This window comes from Triticum urartu, chromosome 3A, assembly GCF_056163025.1.
Source record: "Triticum urartu cultivar PI428250 chromosome 3A, HENAU_Tu73, whole genome shotgun sequence".
In the NCBI taxonomy this organism is placed as follows: Eukaryota; Viridiplantae; Streptophyta; class Magnoliopsida; order Poales; family Poaceae; genus Triticum; species Triticum urartu.
The window spans coordinates 50,239,692-50,260,294 of NC_141875.1; the positions used below are offsets into that span (position 1 = coordinate 50,239,692).

The 20,603-nt window shown below is 46.6% G+C and overlaps 1 non-coding gene across 1 annotated transcript; it reads left to right on the top strand.

Annotated features, from left to right (window-relative positions):
• Positions 1-1,171: 1,171 nt before the first annotated feature.
• Positions 1,172-1,253, top strand: TRNAS-AGA (transfer RNA serine (anticodon AGA)). Its single transcript has one exon. It is a non-coding gene; the product is annotated as a tRNA-Ser (tRNA).
• Positions 1,254-20,603: the final 19,350 nt, after the last annotated feature.

Consider the following 20,603-nt stretch of genomic DNA (forward strand, 5'->3'; position numbering starts at 1 on the left):
TAACCCTGGGTTCTACTAGTAAAGAATTGGTTGCATTGTAAAATCTTATTCTCCCTCACTCGGTCTCTCTGATGCACTGCCCTCTTGAAAATAAATTTATGTTCGCTCCAACATTTGAAGGTGATCAACTGATAAGGCATGCAGAACTAGGGTCAAAAACGACCCGTCTTGTAGGTTGAAAGGATACCTCGAAGCAAACCAAAGATTTGAGGTTTTAGTCGAAATCCTGCATGGTACAAAAAACACTCCATCTGTAACTTGAGACGTTTTTTGACAGTATAATGGACTCTAAAAACGTCTTATAAAAGGTTACGGGGGGAAAGCGGATAAACCGAGCTCCAGCTCATATGAGCTCGGTGGACAGTAAAATCCGAAAAAGCCCGTGCCAACATTTGACAAAACATTGTACATGCTTGCAAATTTTCATCACAAAATAACATTTGTGGAAGTTGTGATAAAAAAACAAAATCATGGACTTTTTTTTTGCCACGAATTCGACGGATATCGTTTCATGATGGGACTTTGCAAGCGTTGAAAAGGTTCGTCTAACGTTGCCGTAAAAAATATCCAATTTTTTCTGTTGGATTTTATTGTTCACTTGAGCTGAGAAGGGCACTTTCGGTTACGCAGAGTATATACAGCGGGTAAAAGGGTAAAACGGATTTTTTTTTTGAAGAAGCAAGTGGCGGAGGTGTGGTTATACAATGGGGTGCGCGGCACGTGCCGCGCCTACGGTTGGCGCGACGGGGCGAGCCCGTGACCGCTGTCTGTCCCCGACCCGTAGAATAATTTAGTGGCCATGCACGCAGACGCGGCCAAGGCATGGGCGGCTGCGGTCAACACGGCGGTCTCCTCCCTCCCTCCCTCCTGCACGCACGCACGCATGCCGCCGATGCGGCTGCAGTGGCAGGCATCAGGTCCTCGCTTCAAGAAGAGAAAAGGACACACGTCGGGCGCAGTATTCAAATGATTCAAAATCTGAGGAGCTTTTTGGGCTGCTAGATACTGCTACAACCTCACAGACTCGATCTCGATGCTACTCATCAGTGTCTCTGGATGCTCTGTCAGTGTCGTTTTTTTTTATAGAACAGCATCCCATTTTTTGGTCGATGGCTGACTGAATTTCAGATGTTTTGGCTATGGAAGATAGGAAATGGGATCAGCACCAACAGTGGTCGTGCCGGAGTGGTTATCGGGCATGACTAGAAATCATGTGGGCTTTGCCCGCGCAGGTTCGAATCCTGCCGACCACGTACTTAGTTTCTTTTTTTAGTTGGTATTCATTACCGCTCTACACTATTTTCCTCGTAAATCAATCAGCTTTCTTCCTCCTTGTAGCGCCAGTTAAATAATTTCTTGTGTTTTCTATTTGGGTTCAAAAAATCTCTACTCCTAAAGAAGAAGTTGATAGGCCGCGGGTTTTTTTTCACCTCCTCTTTCACCAATTTCTTGTGTTTTCTATTTATTTTTTTTCGAAACGGAGGCAAAAATTGCCTCAACTATTGATTAAGCAGAAAAGAATTGCCCAGTTAATTACGGAAAACCGAGCAAACACTAGAACAACAAGGGCCAAGCCCACTCCCAAAGACTGAAACACACAGGGCAAAGCCCACCCTAATCGACAACATGTCGATGTACGGCCAGAAACGCAGCTCCGACTCTGACAGAGAACTCAGAACCAGGCACGGCTGTCGCCACAGAAGATCGCCGAAAGGGCCACCTGCAGCCAGTCATCGTATACCATAGGGCCCCGCCGCCGCGGCTTCGACTCCACAGCAGCAAACAAACCAAGACAATACCGTGGACACGCCGGAGAAGAGCCGACTATCGCAACCATTGCCGCGTCACCGACATCGCTCCCACCATCATCGTTGTCACAGAAGTCTGGTCGCCACAGTGATTCTCTCGGGGCCGCCGCCCTGACATCCACCGCTCCGTCGCGCCCAGCGCAATCAACCGGCACCGCCTTCCGGGGCCGCCGCCCCGACATACCACCGCTCCGCTCGAGCAGCAACGCCGCACAACCCTGCCTGCAGCCCACGCTGCACGGGGCAACCGCTCGCAGACCACGAACGTCGCACCACATCCGGGGCCGCCGCCCCGACGTAAAGTCAGACCGCCCCCTCTAGGGCGCATTGACCGAGCCGACACCCCTACCGCCCAAGCGGGACAAGGATGCCACCCAACCAATGTCGAGATAGAGCCCCACCTCATAGAGTTGCAACTCACATTGTTCCCGAGATCGCCATCTCGACGCACAATCAGAAACCACTCGGAGCCGCCGCCCCGACGTCCACTGTCCCTGATGACGAATAGATCCGTGCAAACTGCAGTATGTTGACTCTCCAAGGCGATGCCTCAAAGAAGGAAACGACGTAGCCGCCGTCATCACCCGCTTCGACCATCCGAAGCTAGAGGTTTCTCCCGGAGAGTCATGCAATGGAGCGCCACGGCAACGCCTTCAAGAAGGGGAACGACGCCATGGCGCCGCCGTTGCCGGCACCGACCCAAGGTCGGGGCTGGACTTTCGCCCAGAGCTCCACCACACCTCCGAATCCGAGCAGATCCGAAGCACTGCACAGCACACAATCCCCATGGTCGACGTCCATTGGCTCTCAGTGACCTACCAGCTGCAGCACCTCCCGCTTCGTCGGCAGAACCACCACCACTCGACGTGGATCCTTGAAGTAGGAACAAGATCCACGCACAACGACCAATCCGCCAGCAAGACCCGGCAGCGTCAGACCCAACATCCTCCAATCCCCTCTGACGAAGCAGGCCCATGGCACCACTCGAAGTCGCCGCCGAAGGAGCAGCATAGCCCACGAGCGCTGCTAGGCCAGATCCGCCGTGCACGCCCTCGCTTGCACCCGCAACTTCCGCCGCCAAGCCACTGTCGCTCGCCTCCACAGCGGACCGATGATGACCCACAAGTATAGGGGATCTATCGTAGTCCTTTCGATAAGTAAGAGTGTCGAACCTAACGAGGAGCAGAAGGAAATGATAAGCGGTTTTCAGCAAGGTATTCTCTGCAAGTAACGAAATAAGTGGTAACAGATAGTTTTGTGATAAGATAGATTGTAACGAGCAACAAGTAACAAAAGTAAATAAAGTGCAGCAAGGTGGCCCAATCCTTTTGTAGCAAAGGACAAGCCGGAACAAATTCTTATAATAGGAAAAGCGCTCCCGAGGACACATGGGAATATCGTCAAGCTAGTTTTCATCACGTTCATATGATTCGCGTTCGATACTTTGATAATTTGATATGTGGGTGGACCGGTGCTTGGGTGCTGTTCTTACTTGAACAAGCATCCCACTTATGATTAACCTCTATTGCAAGCATCCGCAACTACAACAAAAGTATTGAGGTAAACCTAACCATAGCATGAAACGTATGGATCCAAATCAGCCCCTTACGAAGCAACGCATAAATTAGGGGTTAAGCTTATGTCACTCTAGCAACCCATCATCTACTTATTACTTCCCAATGCTTTCCTCTAGGCCCAAATAATGGTGAAGTGTTATGTAGTCGACGTTCACATAACACAACTAGAGGCTAGACAACATACATCTTATCAAAATATCAAACGGATGCCAAATTCACATGACTACTAATAGCATCTCCCTTGTGTTGGGGAACGTTGCAGAAAACAAAAATTTTCCTACGGTTTCACCAAGATCCATCTATGAGTTCATCTAGCAACGAGTGATCGGATTGCATGTACATACCTTTGTAGATCACGCGCGGAAGCGTTCAAAGAACGGGGATGAGGAAGGCGTACTCGACGTGATCCAAATCACCGGAGATCCTAGCGCCGAACGGACGGCACCTCCGCGTTCAACACACGTACGGTCAGCGTGACGTCTCCTTCTTCTTGATCCAGCAAGGAGGAAGGAGAGGTTGAGGAAGATGGCTCCAGCAGCAACACGACGGCGTGGTGGTGGTGGAGCTGTAGTACTCCGGCAGGGCTTCGCCAAGCACTACGGAGGAGGAGGATGTGTTGGAGAGGGAGAGGGAGGCACCAAAGGCGTGGGGTGAGAAGTCCTCCATCTCCCCACTATATATAGGAGGGCCAAGGGGGGGGGGCGCCGGCCCTAGGAGATCCAATCTCCTAGGGGGGTGGCGGCCAAGGGAGGAATCCCTCCTCCCCAAGGCACCTAGGAGGTGCCTTGCCCCTTTGGGACTCTTCCCTTCTTGAACCCTAGGCGCATGGGAATCTTGGGGCTGGTGCCATTGGACCATGTAGGCCAAGGCGCACACCCCTACAGCCCATGTGGCCCCCCGGGGCAGGTGGCCCCACCCGGTGGACCCCCGGGACCCTTTCGGTGGTCCCGGTACAATACCGGTGACCCCGAAACTTGTCCCGATGCCCGAAATAGCACTTCCTATATATAATTCTTTACCTCCGGACCATTTCGAAACTCCTCGTGACGTCCGGGATCTCATCCGGGACTCTGAACAACATTCGGGTTACTGCATATACATATCCCTACAACCCTAGCGTCACCGAACCTTAAGTGTGTAGACCCTACGGGTTCGGGAGACATGTAGACATGACCGAGATCGCTCTCCGGTCAATAACCAACAGCGGGATCTGGATACCCATGTTGGCTCCCACATGCTCCTCGATGATCTCATCGGATGAACCACGATGTCGAGGATTCAATCAATCCCGTATACAATTCCCTTTGTCAATCGGTATGTTACTTGCCCGAGATTCGATCGTCGGTATCCCAATACCTCGTTCAATCTCGTTACCGGCAAGTCACTTTACTCGTACCGTAATGCATGATCCCGTGACCAGACACTTGGTCACTTTGAGCTCATTATGATGATGCATTACCGAGTGGGCCCAGTGATACCTCTCCGTCATACGGAGTGACAAATCCCAGTCTTGATCCGTGTCAACCCAACAGACACTTTCGGAGATACCCGTAGTATACCTTTATAGTCACCTAGTTACGTTGTGACGTTTGGTACACCCAAAGCACTCCTACGGTATCCGGGAGTTACACGATCTCATGGTCTAAGGAAAAGATACTTGACATTGGAAAACTCTAGCAAACGAACTATACGATCTTGTGCTATGTTTAGGATTGGGTCTTGTCCATCACATCATTCTCCTAATGATGTGATCTCGTTATCAATGACATCCAATGTCCATAGTCAGGAAACCATGACTATCTGTTGATCAACGAGCTAGTCAACTAGAGGCTTACTAGGGACATGTTGGTGTCTATTATTCACACATGTATTACGATTTCCGGATAACACAATTATAGCATGAATAAAGACAATTATCATGAACAAGGAAATATAATAATAATGCTTTTATTATTGCCTCTAGGGCATATTTCCAACAGTCTCCCACTTGCACTAGAGTCAATAATCTAGTTACATTGTGATGAATCGAACACCCATGGAATTCTGGTGTTGATCTTTTTTTGCTCTAGGGAGAGGTTTAGTCAACGGATCTGCTACATTCAGATCTGTATGGACTTTACAAATTTCTATGTCTCCATCTTGAACATTTTCACGAATGGAGTTGAAGCGACGCTTGATGTGCCTTGTCTTCTTGTGAAACCTGGGCTCCTTGGCAAGAGCAATAGCTCCAGTGTTGTCACAGAAAAGCTTGATCGGCCCCGACGCATTGGTATGACTCCTAGGTCGGTGATGAACTCCTTCACCCAAATTGCTTCATGCGCTGCCTCCGAGGCTGCCATGTACTCCACTTCACATGTAGATCCCGCCATGATGCTCTGCTTGCAACTGCACCAGCTTACTGCCCCACCATTCAATATATACACGTATCCGGTTTGTGACTTAGAGTCATCCAGATCTGTGTTGAAGCTAGCGTCGACGTAACCTTTTACGACGAGCTCTTCGTCACCTCCATAAACGAGAAACATTTCCTTAGTCCTTTTCAGGTACTTCACGATATTCTTGACCGCTGTCCAGTGTTCCTTGCCGGGATTACTTTGGTACCTTCCTACCAAACTTACGGCAAGGTTTACATCAGGTCTGGTACACAACATGGCATACATAATAGAACCTATGGCTGAGGCATAGGGGATGACACTCATCTCTTCTATATCTTCTGCCGTGGTCGGACATTGAGCCGAGCTCAATTTCACACCTTGCAACACAGGCAAGAACCCCTTCTTAGACTGATCCATATTGAACTTCTTCAATATCTTATCAAGGTATGTGCTTTGTGAAAGACCTATGAGGCGTCTTGATCTATCTCTGTAGATCTTGATGCCTAATATATAAGCAGCTTCTCCAAGGTCCTTCATTGAAAAACTTTTATTCAAGTAGGCCTTAATGCTGTCCAAGAGTTCTATATCATTTCCCATCAAAAGTATGTCATCTACATATAATATGAGAAATGCTACAGAGCTCCCACTCACTTTCTTGTAAACACAGGCTTCTCCATAAGTCTGCGTAAACCCAAACGCTTTGATCATCTCATCAAAGCGAATGTTCCAACTCCGAGATGCTTGCACCAGCCCATAAATCGAGCGTTGGAGCTTGCACACCTTGTCAGCATTCTTAGGATCGACAAAACCTTCTGGCTGCATCATATACAATTCTTCCTTAAGGAAACCATTAAGGAATGCCGTTTTGACGTCCATTTGCCATATCTCATAATCGTAGAATGCGGCAATAGCTAACATGATTCGGACGGACTTTAGCTTCGCTACCGGTGAGAAAGTCTCATCGTAGTCAACCCCTTGAACTTGTCGATAACCCTTAGCGACAAGCCGAGCTTTATAGATGGTCACATTACCATCCGCGTCTGTCTTCTTCTTAAAGATCCATTTATTTTCTATGGCTCGCCACTCAACAGGCAAGTCAGTCAAAGTCCATACTTCGTTTTCATACATGGATCCTATCTCGGATTTCATGGCTTCCAGCCATTTGTCGGAATCCGGGCCCGCCATCGCTTCTTCATAGTTCGAAGGTTCACTGTTGTCCAACAACATGATTTCCAAGACAGGGTTGCCGTACCACTCTGGTGCGGAACGTGTCCTTGTGGACCTTCGAATTTCAGTAGGAGCTTGATCAGAAGTATCTTGATCATTATCATTAACTTCCTCTCTAGTCGGTGCAGGCACCTCAGGAACATTTTCTTGAGTTGCGCCATTTTCCGGTTCAAGAGGTAATACTTCATCAAGGTCTACTTTCCTCCCACTTACTTCTTTCGAGAGAAACTCCTTCTCTAGAAAGGATCCATTCTTGGCAACAAAGATCTTGCCTTCGGATCTGAGGTAGAAGGTATACCCAATAGTTTCTTTAGGGTATCCTATGAAGACGCATTTTTCCGACTTGGGTTCGAGCTTTTCAGGTTGAAGTTTCTTGACATAAGCATCGCATCCCCAAACTTTTAGAAACGACATCTTAGGTTTCTTCCCAAACCATAATTCATACGGTGTCGTCTCAACGGTTTTCGACGGAGCCCTATTTAAAGTGAATGCGGCAGTCTCTAAAGCATAGCCCCCCAAAAAAGCGGTAAATCGGCAAGAGACATCATAGATCGCACCATATCTAATAGAGTGCGATTACGACGTTCGGACACACCATTACGCTGAGGTGTTCCAGGCGGCCTGAGTTGTGAAACTATTCCACATTTTCTTAAGTGCGTGCCAAACTCGTGACTCAAGTATTCTCCTCCGCGATCTGATCGCAGGAATTTGATTTTCCTGTCACGTTGATTCTCAACCTCACTCTGAAATTCCTTGAACTTTTCAAAGGTTTCAGACTTGTGTTTCATTAAGTAGACATACCCATATCTACTCAAGTCATCAGTGAGGGTGAGAACATAACGATAGCCACCGCGAGCCTCAACACTCATTGGACCGCACACATCAGTATGTATGATTTCCAATAAGTTGGTTGCTCGCTCCATTGTTCCTGAGAACGGAGTCTTGGTCATTTTACCCATGAGGCATGGTTCGCACGTGTCAAATGATTCGTAATCAAGAGACTCTAAAAGTCCATCAGCATGGAGCTTCTTCATGCGTTTGACACCTATGTGACCAAGGCGGCAGTGCCACAAGTATGTGGGACTATCATTATCAATCTTACATCTTTTGGTACTCACACTATGAACATGTGTAGTATTACGCTCGAGATTCATTAAGAATAAACCATTCACCATCGGAGCATGACCATAAAACATATCTCTCATATAAATAGAACAACCATTATTCTCGGATTTAAATGAGTAGCCATCTCGAATTAAACGAGATCCTGATACAATGTTCATGCTCAAAGCTAGCACTAAATAACAATTATTAAGGTTTAAAACTAATCCCGAAGGTAAATGTAGAGGTAACGTGCCGACGGCGATCACATTGACCTTGGAACCATTCCCGACTCGCATCGTCACCTCGTCCTTCACCAGTCTCCGCTTATTCCGCAGCTCCTGTTTTGAGTTACAAATGTGAGCAACCGCACCGGTATCAAATACCCAGGAGCTACTACGAGTACTGGTAAGGTACACATCAATTACATGTATATCACATATACCTTTCGTGATGCCGGCCTTCTTGTCCGCTAAGTATTTGGGGCAGTTCCGCTTCCAGTGACCACTTCCCTTGCAATAAAAGCACTCAGTCTCGGGCTTGGGTCCATTCTTTGGCTTCTTCCCGGCAGCTTGCTTACCGGGCGCGGCAACTCCCTTGCCGTCCTTCTTGAAGTTCTTCTTACCCTTGCCTTTCTTGAACTTAGTGGTTTTATTCACCATCAACACTTGATGTTCCTTTTTGACTTCTAGCTCTGCTGATTTCAGCATTGCAAATAATTCGGGAATGGTCTTTTCCATCCCCTGCATATTGAAGTTCATCACAAAGCTCTTGTAGCTCGGTGGAAGCGACTGCAGGATTCTGTCAATGACTGCGTCATCCGGGAGATTAACTCCCAGCTGAGTCAAGCGGTTATGTAACCCAGACATAGTGAGTATGTGCTCACTGACAGAACTGTTTTCCTCCATCTTACAGCTGAAGAATTTGTCGGAGACTTCATATCTCTCGACCCGGGCATGAGCTTGAAAAACCATTTTCAGCTCTTCGAACATCTCATATGCTCCATGTCTCCCAAAACGCTTTTGGAGCCCCGGCTCTAAGCTGTAAAGCATGCCGCACTGAACGAGGGAGTAGTCATCAACACGTGTCTGCCAAGCGTTCATAACGTCTTGGTTCTGTGGGACGGGTGCGTCACCTAGCGGTGCTTGTAGGACATAATCTTTTTTTGGCAGCTATGAGGATGATCCTCAGGTTCCGGACCCAGTCCATATAGTTGCTGCCATCGTCTTTCAGCTTGGTTTTCTCTAGGAACGCGTTGAAGTTGAGGACTACGTTGGCCATTTGATCTACAAGACATATTGTAAAGATTTTAGACTAAGTTCATGATAATTAAGTTCATCTAATCAAATTATACAATGAACTCCCACTTAGATAGACATCCTTCTAGTAATCTAAGTATAACATGAGCCGAGTTAACTAGGCCGTGTCCGATCATCACGTGAGACGGACTAGTCAACATCGGTGAACATCTTCATGTTGATCGTATCTTCTATACGACTCATGCTCGACCTTTCGGTCTTCTGTGTTCCGAGGCCATGTCTGTACATGCTAGGCTCGTCAAGTCAACCTAAGTGTTTGCATGTGTAAATCTGTCTTACACCCGTTGTATGTGAACGTTAGAATCTAACACCCGATCATCACATGGTGCTTCGAAACAACGTACTTTCGCAACGGTGCACAGTTAGGGGGAACACTTTCTTGAAATTATTATGAGGGATCATCTTATTTACTACCGTCGTTCTAAGTAAACAAGATGCAAAACATGATAAACATCACATGCAATCAAATAATAATAGTGACATGATATGGCCAATATCACATAGCTCCTTTGATCTCCATCTTGGGGCTCCATGATCATCTTGTCACCGGCATGACACCATGATCTCCATCATCATGATCTCCATCATCGTGTCTCCATGAAGTTTCTCGCCAACTATTACTTCTACTACTATGGCTAACGCGTTTAGCAATAAAGTAAAGTAATTTACATGGCGTTTCTCAATGACACGCAGGTCATACAAAAAATAAAGACAACTCCTATGGCTCCTGCCGGTTGTCATACTCATCGACATGCAAGTCGTGATTCCTATTACAATAGCATGAACATCTCATACATCACATATATATCATTCATCATTCATCACAACTTTGGCCATATCACATCACATAACACTTGCTGCAAAAACAAGTTAGACGTCCTCTAATTGTTGTTGCAAGTTTTACGTGGCTGAAATAGGGTTCTAGCAAGAACGTTTTCTTACCTACGTGCACGCCACAACGTGATTTGTCAACTTCTATTTACCCTTCATAAGGACCCTTTTCATCGAATCCGCTCCAACTAAAGTGGGAGAGACAGACACCCGCCAGCCACCTTATGCAACTTGTGCATGTTAGTCGGTGGAACCGGTCTCACGTAAGCGTACGTGTAAGGTTGGTCCGGGCCGCTTCATCCCACAATACCGCTGAAGCAAGATAAGACTAGTAGCGGCAAGAAAGTTGACAACATCTACACCCACAACAAATTGTGTTCTACTCGTGCAAGAGAACTACGCATAGACCTAGCTCATGATGCCACTGTTGGGGAACGTTGCAGAAAAGAAAAATTTTCCTACGGTTTCACCAAGATCCATCTATGAGTTCATCTAGCAACAAGTGATCGGATTGCATGTACATACCTTTGTAGATCACGCGCGGAAGCGTTCAAAGAACGGGGATGAGGAAGGCGTACTCGACGTGATCCAAATCACCGGAGATCCTAGCGCCGAACGAACGACACCTCCGCGTTCAACACACGTACGGTCAGCGTGACGTCTCCTTCTTCTTGATCCAGCAAGGAGGAAGGAGAGGTTGAGGAAGATGGCTCCAGCAGCAGCACGACGGCGTGGTGGTGGTGGAGCTGCAGTACTCCGGCAGGGCTTCGCCAAGCACTATGGAGGAGGAGGATGTGTTGGAGAGGGAGAGGGAGGCACCAAAGGCGTGGGGTGAGAAGTCCTCCATCTCTCGACTATATATAGGAGGGCCAGGGGGGCGCCGGCCCTAGGAGATCCAATCTCCTAGGGGGGCGGCAGCCAAGGGAGGAATCCCTCCTCCCCAAGGCACCTAGGAGGTGCCTTGCCCCTTTGGGACTCTTCCCTTCTTGAACCCTAGGCGCATGGGCCTCTTGGGGCTGGTGCCCTTGGCCCATGTAGGCCAAGGCGCACACCCCTACAGACCATGTGGCCCCCCGGGGCAGGTGGCCCCACCCGGTGGACCCCCGGGACCCTTCCGGTGGTCCCGGTACAATACCGGTGACCCCGAAACTTGTCCCGATGCCCGAAATAGCACTTCCTATATATAATTCTTTACCTCCGGACCATTCCGGAACTCCTCGTGACGTCCGGGATCTCATCCGGGACTCCGAACAACATTCGGGTTACTGCATATACATATCCCTACAACCCTAGTGTCACCGAACCTTAAGTGTGTAGACCCTACGGGTTCGGGAGACATGTAGACATGACCGAGATCGCTCTCCGGTCAATAACCAACAGCGGGATCTGGATACCCATGTTGGCTCCCACATGCTCCTCGATGATCTCATTGGATGAACCACGATGTCGAGGATTCAATCAATCCCGTATACAATTCCCTTTGTCAATCGGTATGTTACTTGCCCGAGATTCGATCGTCGGTATCCCAATACCTCATTCAATCTCGTTACCGACAAGTCACTTTACTCGTACCATAATGCATGATCCCGTGACCAGATACTTGGTCACTTTGAGCTCATTATGATGATGCATTACCGAGTGGGCCCAGTGATACCTCTCCGTCATACGGAATGACAAATCCCAGTCTTGATCCGTGTCAACCCAACAGACACTTTCGGAGATACCCGTAGTATACCTTTATAGTCACCCAGTTACGTTGTGACGTTTGGTACACCCAAAGCACTCCTACGGTATCTGGGAGTTACACGATCTCATGGTCTAAGGAAAAGATACTTGACATTGGAAAACTCTAGCAAACGAACTATACGATCTTGTGCTATGTTTAGGATTGGGTCTTGTCCATCACATCATTCTCCTAATGATGTGATCTCGTTATCAATGACATCCAATGTCCATAGTCAGGAAACCATGACTATCTGTTGATCAATGAGCTAGTCAACTAGAGGCTTACTAGGGACATGTTGGTGTCTATTATTCACACATGTATTACGATTTCCGGATAACACAATTATAGCATGAATAAAGACAATTATCATGAACAAGGAAATATAATAATAATGCTTTTATTATTGCCTCTAGGGCATATTTCCAACACCTTGTCCTCAGGAACGAACGTAATTACTCACAAAGCATATTCATGTTCATAATCAGAGGGGTATAATATGCATATAGGATCTGAACATATGATCTTCCACCAAATAAACCAACTAGCATCAACTACAAGGAGTAATCAACACTACTAGCAACCTACTAGCACCAATCCCGAACTTTGAGACAAGAATTGGATACAAGAGATGAACTAGGGTTTGGAGATGAGATGATGCTAGTGAAGATGTTGATGGAGATTGCCCTCTCCCGATGAGAGGAGCGTTGGTGATGACGATGGTGATGATTTCCCCCTCCCGGAGGGAAGTATGTTGGAAATATGCCCTAGAGGCAATAATAAATTAGTTATTATTATATCATATTTCATTGTTCATGATAATCGTTTATTATCCATGCTAGAATTGTATTGATAGGAAACTCGGATACATGCGTGGATACATAGACAACACCATGTCCCTAGTAAGCCTCTAGTTGACTAGCTTGTTGATCAATAGATGGTTACGGTTTCCTGACCATGGACATTGGATGTCGTTGATAACGGGATCACATCATTAGGAGAATGATGTGATGGACAAGACCCAATCCTAAGCCTAGCACAAGATCGTGTAGTTCGTATGCTAAAGCTTTTCTAATGTCAAGTATGATTTCCTTAGACCATGAGATTGTGCAATTCCCGGGCACTGTAGGAGTGCTTTGGGTGTGCCAAACGTCACAACATAACTGGGTGGCTATAAAGGTACATTACAGGTATCTCCGAAAGTGTTTGTTGGGTTGGCATGAATCGAGACTGGGATTTGTCACTCCGTGTAAACGGAGAGGTATCTCTGGGCCCACTCGGTAGGACATCATCATAATGTGCACAATGTGACCAAGGAGTTGATCACGGGATGATGTGTTACAGAACGAGTAAAGAGACTTGCCAGTAACGAGATTGAACAAAGTATCGGGATACCGACGATCGAATCTCGGGCAAGTATCGTACCGATAGACAAAGGGAATTGAATACGGGATTGATTGAATCCTCAACATCGTGGTTCATCCGATGAGATCATCGTGGAACATGTGGGAGCCAACATGGGTATCCAGATCCCGCTGTTGGTTATTGGCCGGAGAGTTGTCTCGGTCATGTCTGCATGGTTCCCGAACCCGTAGGGTCTACACACTTAAGGTTCGATGATGCTAGGGTTATTAGGAAGACTTGTATGTGATTACCGAATGTTGTTCGGAGTCCCGGATGAGATCCCGTACGTCACGAGGAGTTCCGGAATGGTCCATAGGTAAAGATTTATATATGGAAAGTTGTTGTTCGGGTTCCGGGAAAAGTTCGATGTTTTCCGGTATTGTACCGGGAAGCTTCCGGAGGGGTCCGGAGGTCCGGAAAATGTTCCACCACGTCCAATACAGCAGCATGGGCTGTAGGGGGGTGCCCTAACCTTAATGGGCCAAGGGCACCAGCCCCCCAAGGCCCATGCGCATGGGAGAGGGGAAACCCTAAGGGGGAGGGCCTCCACTTGACTTGGGAGGCACTCCTCCCCCCCTTGGCCGCCGCCCCCAACCCTAGATGGGATCTAGGGGGGCCGGCCCCCTCTCTCCCCACCTATAAATAGTGGAGGGGTGGGAGGGCGGCCACACCCTTGAACCTGGCGCAGCCCCTCCCCTCCAATACCTCTCCTCCTCCGCGTGAGCTTGGCGAAGCCCTGTCGGAGAACTGCCACTCCATCACCACCACGCCGTCGTGCTGCTGTTGGACTCTCTTCCTCAACCTCTCCCTCCTCCTTGCTGGATCAAGGCGTGGGAGACGTCTCCGTTCCGTACGTGTGTTGAACCGGAGGTGCCGTCCGTTCGGCGCTAGGATCATCGGTGATTTGGATCACGACGAGTACGACTCCATCAACCCCGTTCGCTTGAACGCTTCCGCTTAGCGATCTACAAGGGTATGTAGATGCACTCTCCTTCCCTTCGTTGCTAGATTACTCCATAGATTGATCTTGGTGATGCGTAGAAAATTTTAAATTTCTGCTACGATCACCAACAAAGTATCCCCGGCAGAACAGCTCTGCCGGAGCTCTAGATTGGATCCGCCAAGGTTCCGCCTCGTGGCGGCGAAGTCTCATCCCGAAAAGTTCCCTCTTATTTTTTTCTCATCGAAAGACTTCATATAGGAGAAGATGGGCGTCGGAGAGCCACCAGGGGCCCATGAGGTAGGGGGGCGTCCCCACCCTCGTGAGCAGGGTGTGGGCCCCCTGGCCTTCATCTTTGGCAAGGATTTTTATTTATTTATTTTAAGACGTTCCGTGGAGTTTCAGAACTTTTGGAGTTGCGCAGAATAGGTCTCTAATATTTGCTCCTTTTCCAGCCCAGAATTCCAGCTGCCGACATTCTCCCTCCTTATGTAAACCTTGTAAAATAAGAGAGAATAGCCATAAGTATTGTGACATAAAGTGAAATAATAGCCCATAATACGATAAATATCGATATAAAAGCATGATGCAAAATGGACGTATCAACTCCCCCAAGCTTAGACCTCGCTTGTCCTCAAGCGAAAAGGCGATAACAATAAATATGTCCTCATGTTTAGAAGTAGAGGCATCGATAAAAAAATACGGACATGAAGGCATCATGATTATTCTCATAACAACAACATATATAGATTTTGTCATATGATTACTTATATTCAAGTGATGATCTATTCACAATGTAAAAGTATAAATCATAAACCTTATTGGGCTCCGACAAACTATAATCTCAGTCATTGAAGCAATTGCAATTTATCATAACATCGGAAAGAGTCTATGTCAGAGCTAAAAAGCAAGTCCACATACTCAACTATCATTTAGTCCTTCATAATTGCTAACACTCACGCAATACTTGTGGTTACGGAGTTTTAATCGGACACAAAGAAAGATAGGGGCTTTATAGTTTTGCCCCACAACCTTTTACCTCAAGGGTAATGTCAACAATAATGGTTCATGCTCCCCTACATCCAATTATATATATATATATACATATGTTCTTTCCAACATTCTGAGCTTGCCAAAGGATAAAATGAAAAAGAAAAGGTGAAGATCACCATGACTCTTGCATAAGGTAGAAGATAATAATAGAGGATAGGCCCTTCGCAGAGGGAAGCAGAGGTTGCCATGCGCTTTTATGGTTGGATGCATAAAATCTCAATGCGAAAGAACGTCACTTTATATTGCCCCTTGTGATGTGAACCTTTATTATGCAGTCCGTCGCTCTTATTACTTCCACATCACAAGATTGTATAAAGCTTATTTCTCCCACACCAATCAATCATACATATTTAGAGCAATTTTTATTGCTTTGCACCGATGACAACTTACTTGAAGGATCTTACTCAATTCATAGGTAGATATGGTGGACTCTCATGGCAAAACTGGTTTAAGGGTATTTGGAAGCACAAGTAGTATTTCTACTTGGTGCTGAGAATTTGGCTAGCATGAGGGGGAAAGGCAAGCTCAACAAGTTAGAGGATCCATGACAACATACTTTATCTCAGATATAAGAAAGACATAACTCATTACGTTGTCTTCCTTGTCCAACATCAACTCTTTAGCATGTCATATTTTAATGAGTGCTCCCAATCATAAAAGATGTCAATGATAATATATCTATATGTGAAACCTCTCTTTCCTTATTACTTCCTATTAATTGCAACAATGACCAAAGCTATGTCTGCCAACTCCCAACAACTTTTAATCATCATACTCTTTCTATGTGAAATCATTACTCTCAATAAGATCAATATGAACTTTTTGTTTCTTTTTATTCTTTTTCCCTTTTCTTTTATTCACCCAAGATCATGGCAAAATAATCAAGCCCTTGACTCAACACTAATCTTTATTATATATAGCTCACGGACTCGATTACATAGAGGGATCATAAAGCAAACTCAAAACTAGATCATGCCATAAACTTTATTCTACTAGATCAAGATACTACTAATAGGATCGAACTAAGAAAAACGGTAAAGATAGGAGTTGTGATTGTGATACGATACCGGGGCACATCCCCCAAGCTTGGCAGTTGCCAAGGGGAGTGCCCATACCCATGTGATTATATCTCCTTGGTTGGTGAAGAAGGTGGAGGTGATGTTGACTTAGTTGATAGCTTCGGCTTCTCCCTTAATTTGCGCTTGAGGACGACATTTTGATCCCTCAGATCATCAATCTCCCACTCCAGGGTTAATATCTTTTTGCATAGGTCCTGCTTATTTTCCTGCAAGAGACGAAAAAGGATAAACTCGAACTTGGGTTTCTTTACCCTATCAGGGAGACTTGACTTTTTGAACTCCACGTGCATGTCCCCAAGTTGAGGTAATGGTGCTTCCTCTTCATCTGAGCTCGTCTCCTCCTTTCCCTTGGGTTCATAGTCCTCTTCTTCCTCCGTGGTCCACCCATCGTGTTCCACATCTCCATAGACCTTTGGATTTGCTAAGTAATCATCCACATAGCTTTCTCCTTCCGAATCCTGGGAAGACATGTTGATTTAATCTGCAACAGGACAGCTCGAAACGAAAACAGAGGATATTTGTGTGATACGGGAGTCAAAACCTTCAGGAGAATATATAATGAATTTTTACCGACCAAAATACGTATCGTGCAAGAAAACGGAGTCCGAAAGGCACACGAGGTGCTCACGAGGTAGGGGGGCGCGCCCACCACCCTCGTGTCCTTCCCGGCCTGCTACTTATTTTTCTATTTTTCTAAATATTCCAAAACGGAGAAATATTGCCTTAAAAATTGTTTTGGAGTCGGTTTACTTACCGTACCACATACTTATTCCTTTTCGGGGTCTGAAACGCTCCGGAAAGTGTCCCTTATGTATTCCTCCGGGGTTACGGTTTCAATAATATTGGTTTCAACATTTATGGGATTACCTGAGATATAATGTTTGATTCTTTGACCGTTTACCACCTTTGGATTTGTGCCCTCGAAGTTGTTGATTTTTATGGCACCGGAACGATAGACCTCTTCGATAACATAGGGGCCTTCCCATTTAGAGAGAAGTCTGCCTGCAAAAAATCTTAAACGAGAGTTGTATAGCAATACATAATCACCTACATTAAACTCACGCTTTTGTATCCTTTTGTCATGCCATCTTTTGACTTTTTTTTTCAACAACTTGGCATTTTCATAAGCTTGGGTTCTCCATTCATCAAGTGAGCTAATATCAAATAACCTCTTCTCACCGGCAAGTTTAAAATCATAGTTGAGCTCTTTAATAGCCCAATATGCCTTATGTTCTAGTTCGAGAGGTAAGTGACATGCTTTTCCATAGACCATTTTATACGGAGACATACCCATAGGATTTTTATATGCAGTTCTATAAGCCCATAATGCATCATCAAGTTTCTTGGACCAATTCTTTCTAGACCTATTAACAGTCTTTTGCAAAATTAATCTGAGCTCTCTATTGCTCAACTCTACTTGACCACTAGACTGTGGGTGATAAGGAGATGCAATTCTATGATTAACATCATATTTAGCAATCATTTTACGGAAAGCACCATGAATAAAGTGTGTGTTGGGGAACGTTGCAGAAAACAAAAAAAATTCCTACGTTTTCACCAAGATCCATCTATGAGTTCATCTAGCAACGAGTGATCGGATGCATTTACATACCTTTGTAGATCACGAGCGGAAGCGTTCAAAGAACGGGGATGAGGGAGTCGTACTCGTCGTGATCCAAATCACCGGAGATCCTAGCGCCGAACGGACGGCACCTCCGCGTTCAACACACGTACGGTTAGCGTGACGTCTCCTCCTTCTTGATCCAGCAAGGGGGAAGGGGAGGTTGATGAAGATCCAGTAGCACGACGGCGTGGTGGTGGATGCAGCAGTCACCGCAGCAGGGCTTCGCCGTTCTTCTGCGAGAGGGAGAGGTGTAGCAGGGGAGAGGGAGGCGCCAAGACTTCAGGGTGCGGCTGCCCTCCCTCCCCCCTTTATATAGGCCCCCTAGGGGGGTGCGCCGGCCCTAGGAGATGGGATCTCCTAGGGGGGCGGCGGCCAAGGGGAAGGAGTGACCCCCAAGGCAAGTGGAGGCGCCCCCTCCCCTAGGGTTCCCAACCCTAGGCGCATGGGAGGGCCCAAGGGGGGGGCGCACCAGCCCACTATGGGCTGGTTCCCTCCCCACTACAGCCCATGGGGCCCTCCGGGATGGGTGGCCCCACCTGGTGGACCCCCGGGACCCTTCCGGTGGTCCCGGTACAATACCGTTGACCCCCGAAACTCTCCCGATGGCCGAAACTGCACTTCCTATATATAATTCTTCACCTCCGGACCATTCTGGAACTCTTCGTGATGTCCGGGATCTCATCCGGGACTCCGAACAACTTTTGGATTACTGCATACTCATATCCATACAACCCTAGCGTCACCGAACCTTAAGTGTGTAGACCCTACGGGTTCGGGAGACATGTAGACATGACCGAGACGACTCTCCGGTCAATAACCAACAGCGGGATCTGGATACCCATGTTGGCTCCCACATGCTCCTCGATGATCTCATCGGATGAACCATGATGTCGAGGATTCAAGCAACCCCGTATACAATTCCCTTTGTCAATCGGTATGTTACTTGCCCGAGATTCGATCGTCGGTATCCCAATACCTCGTTCAATCTCGTTACCGGCAAGTCACTTTACTCGTACCGTAATGCATGATCCCGTGACCAGATACTTGGTCACTTTGAGCTCATTATGATGATGCATTACCGAGTGGGCCCAGAGATACCTCTCCATCATACGGAGTGACAAATCCCAGTCTTGATCCGTGTCAACCCAACAAACACTTTCGGAGATACCCGTAGTATACCTTTATAGTCACCCAGTTACGTTGTGACGTTTGGTACACCCAAAGCACTCCTACGGTATCCGGGAGTTACACGATCTCATGGTCTAAGGAAAAGATACTTGACATTGGAAAAACTCTAGCAAACGAACTATACGATCTTGTGCTATGTTTAGGATTGGGTCTTGTCCATCAAATCATTCTCCTAATGATGTGATCTCGTTATCAATGACATCCAATGTCCATAGTCAGGAAACCATGACTATTTGTTGATCAACGAGCTAGTAAACTAGAGGCTTACTAGGGACATGTTGGTGTCTATGTATTCACACATGTATTACGATTTCCGGATAACACAATTATAGCATGAATAAAAGACAATTATCATGAACAAGGAAATATAATAATAATCCTTTTATTATTGCCTCTAGGGCATATATCCAACAGTCTCCCACTTGCACTAGAGTCAATAATCTAGTTACATTGTGATGAATCAAACACCCATGGAATTCTGGTGTTGATCATGTTTTGCTCTAGGGAGAGGTTTAGTCAACGGATCTGCTACATTCAGGTCCGTATGTACTTTACAAATAACTATGTCTCCATCTTGAACATTTTCACGAATGGAGTTGAAGCGACGCTTGATGTGCCTGGTCTTCTTGTGAAACCTTGGCTCCTTGGCAGGTGCAATAGCTCCAGTGTTGTCATAGAAGAGTTTGATCGGCCCCGACGCATTGGGTGTGACTCCTAGGTCGGTGATGAACTCCTTCACCCAAATTGCTTCATGCGCTGCCTCCGAGGCTGCCATGTACTCCGCTTCACATGTAGATTCCGCCACGACGCTCTGCTTGCAACTGCACCAGCTTACTGCTCCACCATTCAAAATACACACGTATCCGGTTTGTGACTTAGAGTCATCCAGATCAGTGTCGAAGCTAGCGTCGATGTAACCCTTTACGACGAGCTCTTCGTCACCTCCATAAAGGAGAAACATTTCCTTAGTCCTTTTCAGGTACTTCAGGATATTCTTAACCGATGTCCAGTGTTCCTTGCCACGATTACTTTGGTACCTACCTACCAAACTTACGGCAAGGTTTACATCAGGTCTGGTACACAGCATGGCATACATAATAGACCCTATGGCTGAGGCATAGGGGATGACACTCATCTCTTCTATATCTTCTGCCGTGGTCAAACATTGAGCTGAGCTCAATTTCACACCTTGCAACACAGGCAAGAACCCCTTCTTAGACTGATCCATATTGAACTTCTTCAATATCTTATCAAGGTATGTGCTTTGTGAAAGACCTATGAGGCGTCTTGATCTATCTCTATAGATCTTGATGCCTAATATATAAGCGGCTTCTCCAAGGTCCTTCATTGAAAA